Consider the following 13,450-nt stretch of genomic DNA (forward strand, 5'->3'; position numbering starts at 1 on the left):
AGAACAATAAAAACACTACACTCAACAAGCCACCAATAAAACTCAACTGCCTAACCTATAACCAAAGTCTCCTTTTAATTTGTTTTTAAAAAAAAGCGCTTGACAAACTTGCCCCGCATGCCGAAGTTGCCCCGATCTCCCCTACATAGTGGCCAAAAAGGCTATTTTCTTATTCGAATATTTAGATATTTAATCATATTTTTGATTATATTTCCACCAATTTTATAATACAGAAATATATTATTTTAAGCTCAGTTTACTATTCATATTCATGTGAAAACACAAAACACGGTTAACTAACTTTTGGACCTCCCTGTATCTAATTGGAGTTCTTCGTCCCTCTAATCTATACTTAAAGAACATTTTATATTTTTTATTAATTATACGTTATATTAACGTTTTAACTCTTTAATAAAGTAAATTATATTTACTTCTAATTATTATCTAATATGGCATCCTTCTGAGAAATCCCCTTTTAGAAGGGGGGTGCATCTTATAATTGAAATAATCTGCATGTATTCGAATACAAACATACATTATAGCCTATGTAATTATATACATAATAAATTATATAAATAAAAGGCTATATTATATACAAGCGAAAGTTAATTCGTTTAATTTCGAATAGGACTAAATATTACATGTTGATAACATCGTCTCTCTTTATTATATATAAAATTTATTTTAACGAAAAATATGTATATATAATATTTAAATTACATTAAATTTTTGAATATATTTAAGTTAAATATTCTTTCTAAACGGCGATAACATTAAATATATATATATATTTATTTAATTTGATGTAGTATTCATTAGACAGTGAAAATATTTAATGCGAGTCATGTCTGGCATTTTAAAATATAAGTAGTGAGTTGGAACAAAATTAAGTTTATTCACGGGCCAAATCGTGAACCTAAGTATCTAAATAAAATAGTATATCAAATGCAATTTATTCATGAACGGCTCGACTCGGGATTGTTCATGGTTCAAATATAGCCCTTCATTATACAGCCCTTGATCTTAATACAGATTGTTTCTGGTTCAAATATAGCCCTTGATTAATAATAACGATTTCTAAACAATTCGTAGATTGAGATAAGTTTTATAAAAAGATAAATAACGATTTAATTTTCTATTACAAATTTAATAAATCTCCTGTAGACAGAAAACAATAAGAGAAAATGTAGAGGAGTATATAGAGGAAAATGTTGAATTAATCATTGTGTTTACCAAAGAAAAATACTTTTCAATATTTTCGTACGCTNTCCGATGACGGGGTGTCAGACGGCTAGAGAAATACCAGCCCTCTCGGCAACAGGGATTGACAACATCTGGCCTTTGGGGGTTTTCTGACGGTTCAGATGCAGCTATCGTGTCTTTGACAAGACAAATACTGCAGGCCAAATCACGTGACTGGATTTGCTTAATGCTCTGCCCAACCGATACTTTGGACTCTACTCCTAATTAGCTATACGTTCGGGCACAAGTATTTAGTAACAATCAGCTCGGATCTCTAAGCTGTATAGAATAAAATATATATGTGTAATTTATTTATACAGCTTTTTTCTATAGGCTATATAAAATTTTTCAACTTTTTTTCTTATATTAATTATAAAATATCAGAAAATATTCCAGCGTAAACACAGCATAAATATTCTAGCACAAGCAATAGTTTATATAATTTTTCATTATTAAACGTTTCTCATTCTTAAAAAAAATAATAATTAGTCTATTTTAAAAGCTTATATATATAAGTTAAATGCAAATATTAAGATGATAATCACGTTTGTAAAGGATTACCCTCATTAAATGCGTAAATAAGTAACCACAAACATTTATATCAGAATTAATCAAATTTATTTTATTCTTACATATAAAAGGCGAATGGTTGAAATATAAAAGAAGGATAAAATTTAGTTTTTGAGATAGAAATGCTTTTACACACATCTTATTCTTTATCTAAACTCGAAGTGCCTGAAGCAGTATCAGATTTCCCTTTAGCTCTTTTTTAATATATATATATACTGTATATATGATATATACAGTATATCGAAACTGTTAAATCGTTGTAGAAGCTTTGTAAAGCTATCATTTTCTCCCACTGTGTATGTGTATTTGTGTGTGTGAAATTACTTCTATGAATGCTTTTTTTTTTCCTTTCTTTTCTTCTTCTTCTTCTTCTCCGTTGCTCTAAATGACTTCAGAGGGGGAATTTGTGGGGTATGAAGATAAAAATATTTTGTTTAATTTAAAAAGTTTTACCTCTTTAAATAACATTGTGTTGTTGTCAGATGAATTACCCTGTTATCTTATCTGATTTATCTTCACGAGATAAATTTCTGGTGTGAATTACATAGGTCATTATCCTTAGTTTTGTTATGATAATGTCTTTTCTCTATTTGATCAAATTGCGATATAATTTTTAATTAATTCGTAAGAATTTACATTAAATTTTATATGAATTTTATTGCTTTTTTATTAGATAAACGGTTTCAGCACTATAAAGTTAAGGTTAAGTAAGTTTTTGAAGTGGAAAAGAGATTGAATTTTTGTAAAATAACGCTTATGATTACATCCCTTCTAAACTATTTTCAATTGTTCGGTCATTGTCTGCCAACTCTATCCTCATAAGACTATCCTTAACTGCTCTCCAAATTTGCATTATCGATTGGTCTTCACAAAACGTAACCTTACAACCCATACACGCATGCTCCATTTTTCCTCCCCTACTGTCACATGACAAGTAATTAGGAACGGGCTTGCAGTTAAAGAACGATGTTTATCGTTTTGACATCAAACAATTTCGTCTAACCAAATATGATGTCATTAAATTGAATATGACGTCATTTATAACCTTAGCCAATACAAACTAATGTTTGAAGTAACACAACCTCATCCTTAATTGACCAATCGTAGTAATGGCATATAAAATGCTAATTACCTAACTTTTTTTTTCTGTCATTAAAGGAATTTTCTGTAAGAGAATTTCGTTAAATATGTTGAAATTTCGTAATTTTTGATAATTAGACGTTATTTTTCCAGATGAAAAGGAAAATTACTGATCTATCAACTGTAAATTATTTCCCTTATAGTAGGGATAATCTTTTTATATATAGCTTGAAAAGAATGGAGTTTATGTAGTTATTTTTTAAAAAGTTGTTCATATTGTATTAATTAAATATTTTATAATAAATTTTACACTACTTTTCCGTTTAAAAAAAGAAGAGGGCACAAATAATGATTTTGTAACTGTATTTTAAGTGAGAAAACAATACAAAAATTAAAGTGGAATTTCTAGATTGAAAGGATTTTCCTTATCTCTTTATAAAGAGAAAAAGGAAAATTTCCCGATAATTAATTCGCACGATAGATTTATCCAATGAAAATCGAAATTTTCTGACAAACAAGAGTGATAATGTTAAGTTTATCGAATAAATTCAAATCAAAATGGAACTGTATAAAGAATTAACTTCCCCTTTCCAAGGAATATTTATAGCTTCAGAATTTAAAATATATNTTTTTTTAATTAATTAATTCAAAGCTTTATTTTATGTTAGTTAATCGAGTGTTTTCTTTAGGATGAATTAGTTTTAAATTTTAAAAATTCTTGATTAAATAAATAAGAAAAAAAATAATATTTTAATGTCCATTAAAATAGTCTACAACAAATTGGACATTTATTTTTCATTTCTTAAAATTAATTTCTGTAAGATTCAATGAAACAAATCAGTTTTTATTTCCTGAATTTCAAGTCAATAGAAAGGAAAAAAAAAAAAAATTGATTATAGTCTTAAATGTTTTAAAATGTATCAATTTTTTAAATAATTTATTTTATAATTTAAACTTTTCTCATTGATTTGAACACGAATTTATTTTAAAATTCATTTTGTTACACGTCTTTAATTTTCTGATTGAATCTATAATCTGAATCGATCCTCTCTTTATAATCCTATATCAAATCATTAAATGATTCAGTTCGAAGGCATTAAATATTGAATCGATCTTCTATAGCTTATTAATGCTATTCTTTCAATTAGGCATTTATGTTACTTAGCCTACAGGCTCTGTATTTATTATGCCTGTTGGGTCGTTCACCTTCTAAGAAAGATAACTTTCGACTATTTTAGAGATAGGTAAAATATTATTTATAACTGATAAATTTTTATGACTTTATTTACAGATGACTTAATGTTGTCCAAATCATTTGGAAATGAGCCAAGGATGACAGCAAAACGATACTTCTTAATAGTTTAACTACATTTGCATCGATAAATAATCGATTAAATAGGAATAAATCGATTAGTAACAGCTTAGATTATTAAGTTAATATCTTTCAAAATATATAATAAATCTTTATATCTTAAATAAATCAAAATATAGACATTTATTTATTTATTTATTTAAATTATATTTTAGATTAATTTCGTTTGTATTTGATTAAAGAAGAGAAAACTATAGCTTGGTACTGAGAAATCTGACGAACACTGATAACACCGACTATTAACACTGACTAACAAGCATTATTGATTAAGATCTAACGTTCCATATATTTTACGATCCTAGTCACGTGACAGGACGAGCTCATCGATTCCAGCTGGTATAACACGATCCCTCATATTGGTGTGTGAGTCACAGGACCCAAACAGCGGAACTCAGTCTGAGTCAATGGCGGTCCGATGACGGGGTGTCAGACGGCTAGAGAAATACCAGCCCTCTCGGCAACAGGGATTGACAACATCTGGCCTTTGGGGGTTTTCTGACGGTTCAGATGCAGCTATCGTGTCTTTGACAAGACAAATACTGCAGGCCAAATCACGTGACTGGATTTGCTTAATGCTCTGCCCAACCGATACTTTGGACTCTACTCCTAATTAGCTATACGTTCGGGCACAAGTATTTAGTAACAATCAGCTCGGATCTCTAAGCTGTATAGAATAAAATATATATGTGTAATTTATTTATACAGCTTTTTTCTATAGGCTATATAAAATTTTTCAACTTTTTTTCTTATATTAATTATAAAATATCAGAAAATATTCCAGCGTAAACACAGCATAAATATTCTAGCACAAGCAATAGTTTATATAATTTTTCATTATTAAACGTTTCTCATTCTTAAAAAAAATAATAATTAGTCTATTTTAAAAGCTTATATATATAAGTTAAATGCAAATATTAAGATGATAATCACGTTTGTAAAGGATTACCCTCATTAAATGCGTAAATAAGTAACCACAAACATTTATATCAGAATTAATCAAATTTATTTTATTCTTACATATAAAAGGCGAATGGTTGAAATATAAAAGAAGGATAAAATTTAGTTTTTGAGATAGAAATGCTTTTACACACATCTTATTCTTTATCTAAACTCGAAGTGCCTGAAGCAGTATCAGATTTCCCTTTAGCTCTTTTTTAATATATATATATACTGTATATATGATATATACAGTATATCGAAACTGTTAAATCGTTGTAGAAGCTTTGTAAAGCTATCATTTTCTCCCACTGTGTATGTGTATTTGTGTGTGTGAAATTACTTCTATGAATGCTTTTTTTTTTCCTTTCTTTTCTTCTTCTTCTTCTTCTCCGTTGCTCTAAATGACTTCAGAGGGGGAATTTGTGGGGTATGAAGATAAAAATATTTTGTTTAATTTAAAAAGTTTTACCTCTTTAAATAACATTGTGTTGTTGTCAGATGAATTACCCTGTTATCTTATCTGATTTATCTTCACGAGATAAATTTCTGGTGTGAATTACATAGGTCATTATCCTTAGTTTTGTTATGATAATGTCTTTTCTCTATTTGATCAAATTGCGATATAATTTTTAATTAATTCGTAAGAATTTACATTAAATTTTATATGAATTTTATTGCTTTTTTATTAGATAAACGGTTTCAGCACTTTCTGATACATATCTAAAAACATTTGATAAGTTTATCTTTCGTTCAAAATGAATTAGTTTAATTATTTTTATAATAAATCTTAAAGAGGAATGCATGTAAAAATACCTCTCATAGGGTCTATTAGAAAGTAAGATGTTTGTACTTAACATCTTAACGTTATTTAATATTCTATCCATTGTTCTAAGAGGAAATCACGATCGTACAATATGCGAGTTATATATTTAATTATTATTTACCCTATATAAAGATTTAGGAAATAATACCTATTACAATAAACCACTTGAAATAACATATTATCCTACAGAAATTGAAATTAGGAGGAAAAATATTATCTTACAAGCCTGTGTTATTTTCCTAAACAAATTACCTTAAGTAAGAAGCTCCTTCCGTCCTAAATAAATTTACCTAGAAGGATAATAAACTGCTAAAATGGGACATTATCCTATAAATTAAGAAGAAATTGATAAAATACAGATAATGCAAACAAGCCTATCCTGCTATATGAATTACAGGATAATGTAGTAAATGAATTATCATCCAACCTATTCTAGAATAAGCCCCCAGTCTGATTGACTTGTAAGGTCATTAAAGCTTTGCCTGTACAAGGTTTTAATGACCTACCTAATGACCCATGACATAAAAGATGGATCATGCGCTTGATCACAATTGATCTAAATTACTTGAGAAGGAGATAAAAATCTAAATTGTTTCTTTAAATGTTTTTCTATCTTTTTTTTATATATATATATAGGCCTATATAAATAAGCACTATAATAACGTGTGGTGCAAAAACAAATTGGTAATGACTTAGCGGAATAAAGAATAATTTATGTTTTAAGAACATTCTAAGGATGATATTACAAGAAAAAAAAACCTATTTATATCAGATAAATTTCTCCTTAATTTTTGTTATAACAAGAAAATTTTAGACATGTCTTCTTGTTTATTTTAAAGATTATAATGAGGTTATTTTTAACTGGAAATTGTTATCGAGACGATCACAAATTATATTTTATAAGCGGTTAGAGTTCGGTTAACCATTTTTTGTATGTTTCAAGTATACTTGTCAGTGTCAGATTCACACGTAAGCTAAACAAGCTGCAGGTTAGGGCCTCACGTTATGAGTCTATAGTTTAGGCCCTAGTTTTTTTATATGTATCATTATTTGGTAAAGGGGAAGGGCCTATTATATATTATAGTTTAAAGATACGAGAAGGCTTAACTCCCGCCTTGATATTTGTATATAAATCATATACTGGATTTGTTAAAGCGTTTTAATTGATGTATGAACACGAAAGATCCCTGTTTGAACAATTTTTGTACGTAATATAGCATTAATAAGGCAGAATAAGATAGACAAGAAGGCAATATTACAAAAGAAGCAATTAGCCTTTACAGTAGTCGACTGACTTTTGGGCTACTCTTATATACTGTATATAAAAATCGAATGAAATAAAATTATCACTCAAAGAATACTTAACTTGAAAAAACTCAGCGTGAGAAAACGAGGCTATTAATTGGCTAACTTAGAATTTATACAAGGGTAATGTAAACATGGATAAACAAAAAATTTCATTTGTTTAATGTTTACAATAACTTGTAGTTTTACTACAAGAGGTTAGCGTATTTGACGGGATAATGAGGTAAAGCCTATATACTTGGCGCTATCTAGTTTATTATCTGTGTTAATAATGGTCTACAATAAAATGCTTATCTGCAATTCTATTGCTAATTATAATACTTATTAATTAATGAGTTATATAATGGTCTAAACTGAATGTTATTCCAGTTTACAGATTAACAAGTTAACCAATAATATAAAATCTGTGGTATTTAATTACAGTTCGTAGAAGGAAAAAAAAAAAAACAAGTATCGTTCATATTTCGTCAGAATAAAATTAAATAAATTTGAATATATTTATAACTATCCACGTGTCTTTAATTATAGGAGTAGGACTAGATTAATCGCTTAAAGGGAAGAAATAATTGCTGCTTTTTTCCTTACATAATCACTACTTCCATGTTTGAATTTAATCATTCTATCTATTGAAAGTAGAATCTGTATACCTTCTTTGAGTAATAGGCTTCATAGAAAATATAATTACTTAATAAAGTTATAATATTTTATAGAATTTTATCTTCCTACGCCTCAACTTAAACAAAATGGCTACTATTTTAATTATTTATGTTATTTTGAGATAACACTAGTGTGCCAAAATGTTTAATTATGCAATTACTACTATATACAGCTGTGTAAAAGACTTAAATTTCTTTGTTGTATTGATAATAGTTTCCTTTTTTTTAAAATAAATTTCTGGATAATCAATGTAACAGATTTTGTTTCAATACAATTTCAACTGAAGGAAAGACAAAAGTAAGTTTAATCGTGTTTTGTATGTTCCAAGTATAGGCTATTTCTGAATATGAATCGTAAACTAAGCTTAGAACAATGCGGAAACACAATAAAAAATATCATCAAGTATTTAAATATTTGAATAAGATAGCAATTTAATCTTTATAGCGGACCTCTCTGTATATTTAAACTAGTCATACGAATTTGAAATTTTTCAGTGTATTTAAATCATTTTCTACTGAAATAAAATAATTGCTACTTAAAACTTTTTTAACATGACCTAGAGATTTAATAAATTTAAAAAAAAAAATCGTGTTGATGCGTACTGTACATGTTCTTATAACAGGTTAATAACAGGTTTCTTATAACTGGCCTAACAAACAAGTGAAAAGTTACAACGCAATTCTGATAATGTACTGTATTAGATATAGGATTTTATAATAGAAACTAAAATAAGATTATAAGACTTATATGAAAGGTTTTCTAGTTGTTATTATATATGAATGGAAATAGAGAATATTCAAAGCGAAAATAGACTCTTGAATGTGTAATTTGCATTCATCAAAGTTTAGATTAATAGATAAGCCCTGTTAATCATAACGAAAATGTAATTATTTCACACGGCTAATATGTTCTACCTCTAGAAACAAGGTTAAGATGGTTTAGAAACTTGTTCGCTCCAAGGGATGTGAACGGAGACCGGAAGCAATTAAGCACGTTGTTGTGATAAAAGCGTAACCTTACGAATGAAGTCATTACCACTTCTTTTAAGACGCTAGGAAATGCGATAGGCATCGTGGAACAGGATAAATGGAACATCCTCAGATAAGGCCGCTAAACAGATATTACTTCTTATCGCTATTGCATCTGTTATCCCAGACTTTAAATCAAATTTTCTCTATGTTAAGCGATCTGTAATTAGTTCTTATTAGGCCTATCCTATAAACTTTTCTTTTTTTTTTATTTTAATAAACGTATTCGAGTATAATGCGCTACGATGTTATCGTTAAAATTATCCTCCTATCATTTTTAAGGCGTTTTCGGAACAAATAAGGAAATCACATCATTTTACCAAAGATTAACTCGTAAAAATTATCGTGAATTTATCAGGCAACTAGCCTATTGGTTACACGTCCATTCTCAGCCCATTCAAAAATAATTACCTGATTGCTCATTAATAAAATAATTGTTGATCGTTATCGGTTCGACTGAGCGTAAAAAACAATCACATGACTGCCATTTTTCAGAAGTGGACGATATCACGTGATAAATCTAAACTTCGAAAACATAATCACCTGACCTTTGATCATTTGTTTGAGAGCAAAAAAAAAAAGAACACAGCATTGTCATCGCTTATAAAAAAACTACCCAATTATACACGTCAACTTATTGACATTACAGTATTTTAAACTGGATTTCATATTTAAATAAATGCTTTAAATGTAATCTGAAAGAGAAATTAAGAAAATGCAATTTTTTTTCCAAAGTCACACGGTCCTAACAATCGTCCCATTAAGCATCTAAAATGCGTAATGTTGACCTCTCACTGATAGTATTTGAGTGGCTGTTTAACACTTCTATAAATAAGCATTAGAACAGCATACAGTAGTTGTTCCATGAGAACAGTTAAAAGAAACTATTCCCATATCCAGTTAAATAGCCGAATGCCATTTAGGCTATTTAGCAGGAAGCCTAGTTTATCAATTCTGACTAATCTTATTGAAGAAATGTCAATCTCATAACGAAAAACTTTTGAAAAAATCAGTTATTTTATCATTAACTTAGGATATTCGAAACACTTACGTAAATCATTATCGCTACTTCAATTATATACATTAAAAAAAAAAAAAAAGTCATATGCATCACGAAAGCTATCGCCTGACAACCGGTAAATAAAAGTAACTGCGATATCAAATGATCTCATGACAGAAAATCTAATTAAACTCTAAATAAGTATTTAGCTTGAAAAATAAATAAATGACAGAATGCTCTCCTTCTTGTAATTTTTAGATAAGCTAAAAAGTAATTAAATATCACCTAAGTACATGCTGTAGATGGTCCCGAAAGCTAATTATTTTAGATAATCTAATTCTTAAAGTGTTTAAGGCAAAATCTGAGTGTTTATAACTCTACTTCTACTTTATGAAACTTAGTTTTTTTTCTTCTTCTTCTTTTCTTATGATAAAGAAATTGCCAGAATTTTGTTTAACGGACTCTATTCTAGAATGGTAAATTGTCACGTGATTGTTTTTATTTGAAGAAAGCTCTTAATTTCATTCCAGAAGAGAATTCCTAACCGCATTCTTTTGTCTTCCATTATCCTCAGAAAAATGCTATTAAAGAAGTAGTGACTCGTTTCTTTATGTCGTTATCGTTTTCTTTTACATATTACTTGCATAAAAATTTGTATATAGACATTTTAGATCAAAATTTGGATCATTTTTTTCCATAGAGGAATGTAGGATAGTTGTTAATGATTCCTATGATTTAAAACAGGTTCATTGTTTTCCCCTTCCACCATTAGTAATTATAACTCTTAGATATCATGCACGTTTCTCTACAAAGATTATTAAGTAAATCTATTAGTTTAAAATTACATTTAGTAAAAAGAATAAAAGTCAAAATGAAAATAATATCCCTTAATAATAATGATAACATTGAAACAAGTGTTTCATTTAAGTTAAAAGGAATGCAAAGTGAAGTTAATAATATAGAATCGTCACTTGACAATTGTAACTTTGATTTTATTGATTAACATAATTATATTTAATTAAAAGTTAAATTGCTTTGAGGGTTACTATGGTAGGTATCAAGGGATACCCTGTAGCAATTTATCATCTTGATGTTCGAGTGGAATGCACTAAATCCTATGCGAAATTTCTACAGTAATTAATAAATAGTTTAAATCGCCAATTTTGTTCTTAATCAGGGATAGAGGGTGTAGGATAGAGGGCCTAGATTCACTTCATCCACTAGAAAAGGAGTGTACTGATTAAAGAGGAAATGGTAGAGATGGGTAAAAGGGGCCCCTTAAATACGGATTGCGTCATGGAGTTCTTCGTAACTTGCATCAGCTTCATTTTTACGCTGTAAATATCTTGTTACGTTTACACAATCAACAATTCTATTGAGGAAAGATTAAATAGAACAAGCTTTAAAGAAAGATCTTAAAATGAGTTCTTAACTTGAACCAGGCAATTTACTAACTGTAGGATAACATTAATACTCATCCTAATCTTTTATATAAAGACAAAAGAAAGAAACAAAATATAATTTAAAACTTCGTACTTTTAATTATAAAATGTTTATAGCTCTTTTTACTTTAAAAGAAAAAGTTTTTGATCCCTTTACATAACAAATCGATTTATTAAAATCTTGTATAAAAATATTACTTTTTAAAAAGAGAAAATATTAAAATTTTCATTATGAAATTATTCTAAAAATTTAATTGCTAAATACGAAAAATAATTTAAATCTAAGAACATTCTTATCTTATAATGAATGAAATCTATTCTAAAAATGTTAAACAATTAGGATTCTTTAAAATGATGAATGGAGTTGTAAGAATCTCACTAAATACTTGAAAGATTCTTTAAATAACTTTTAAAGAATACTCTTTAATGGTGTTTACATTTTAAAATGGCTGCTCGAGTAGATAATTAAATTTCGATAGATTATTAAATCGTAAAACCATTTATTTAATAAATTCTTCTTCCTGAATATGCAATGGAATCAATTTTATAATCTCTTCTATTGTTAATGTAGTAATATGGCTCTATTAACTATAACAACAATAGAACTAATCATCGTGGATTTACTCCTATCATCATCCAGCATCTTTCATATTCTTTAACGTTATTAAAGAGTAAACAACACACTCAATAAGCTTCGGTACAATATTAAAATGCGAGTTAGAGTTAGGTAGAGATGTAAGATAAATCAAAATAGATTGGAGTAATGATCCGACGTTAAGCTCCGATGTGATGATATAGAAGGGATATAGCAGACTCACGAGGTAATTAAGGACTGGTTGGGAATAGAAGGTCTAATGATCCGGAGCTCGATAGTTGTTACGTTGAAGCATTGACATTAACTGAATGTTCCTCGCCAATTGCTATCGTGAAAATTTAGGTCAACTAAATCAACTGTTCGTTTTTGGGTCGTGTTAATGGAATGGCTTTACACGTGTTGAACACTAAGTTGGTGTTCGTGCTTTTCTGCTAGGCTAATCCGGTTGAACTTAACGTTTTATATATTTATAGAAGGTCATTGTTTGTAATCGCGTTGCGATTCTCTAATATAAATGAACTAAGACATTCCGAATTTTAATTTTCATTTTCATAATTCTAATTAATTCTTTTGAAAAATCGAATAAAATATTTAAATAATCGTGGGTTAATTGAAATGACCTTAATCGAATCAATTTATTCCTTTGGGGTTATTCAATAAAAAGGAAAAAAAAAAATAGAATTTTGTATCTCTTGCGAAATCAATAAATTTAAATATAAAGTTAACATCAATTAACCGAGTTAAAATGTAATGTTATTTATTATCTTCTAGAATATATTTGCTATTATTTTTTCAAATGATCCATTAGTTGGTTTAAGATTACATAAAACAGTTTACGATGTATTTTTCTTTAGTAGTACGTCACTTAAACGCATGCACTATTAAACTAAATTTAAATGTCGCTTCAAAATAACCACCAAATTATATAATATTTTATTAAAATTAATAAAATAAAATATAAATATTGTATTTAATATCATAAACAAGTATATAAAACCAATTTATGAAAGCGAAAACACCAAATAAATATGTTAAGTGCGAATCTTTTATATTGAACACTTAGAAACTCTTTAAGCATAAACATCTTCATTGAAGAAACAATAGAAAGCGTAAATTATTCAAACTGTTCAACCGAATATGTATTTTTATGAATACATTTTAAAAAAAAATATTTTTTTAAACCAAATTTCCGGTGAATAAGCAGAATAAATTAAAGCGCCAATTACTCAGGTCAGTGTTTCAGGTAATTGTAATTAGTAATCATTAGTCTAACACTATCTTGCCATTTTTTCTGAACTTCTTCTCCTGTGAACCTTTGATTAAATTATCAATTATCCTAGCCACTTAGGCTGACAGAAGAGAAATTAAAAAAAAAAAAAAAAAAAAAAAAAAAAGCT

General features: G+C 28.1%; 1 protein-coding gene across 1 annotated transcript in view; it reads right to left on the reverse strand.

Annotated features, from left to right (window-relative positions):
* The window catches only part of LOC111618460 (homeobox protein Hox-B4a-like), a 31,465-nt gene that overhangs the window by 11,243 nt on the left and 6,772 nt on the right, over positions 1 to 13,450 (reverse strand). The gene's annotated exons all lie outside the window — the stretch shown is intronic.

Source organism: Centruroides sculpturatus, unplaced genomic scaffold, assembly GCF_000671375.1.
Source record: "Centruroides sculpturatus isolate CEXI.00-Female unplaced genomic scaffold, Cexi_2.0 scaffold5, whole genome shotgun sequence".
NCBI classification, from domain to species: Eukaryota; Metazoa; Arthropoda; class Arachnida; order Scorpiones; family Buthidae; genus Centruroides; species Centruroides sculpturatus.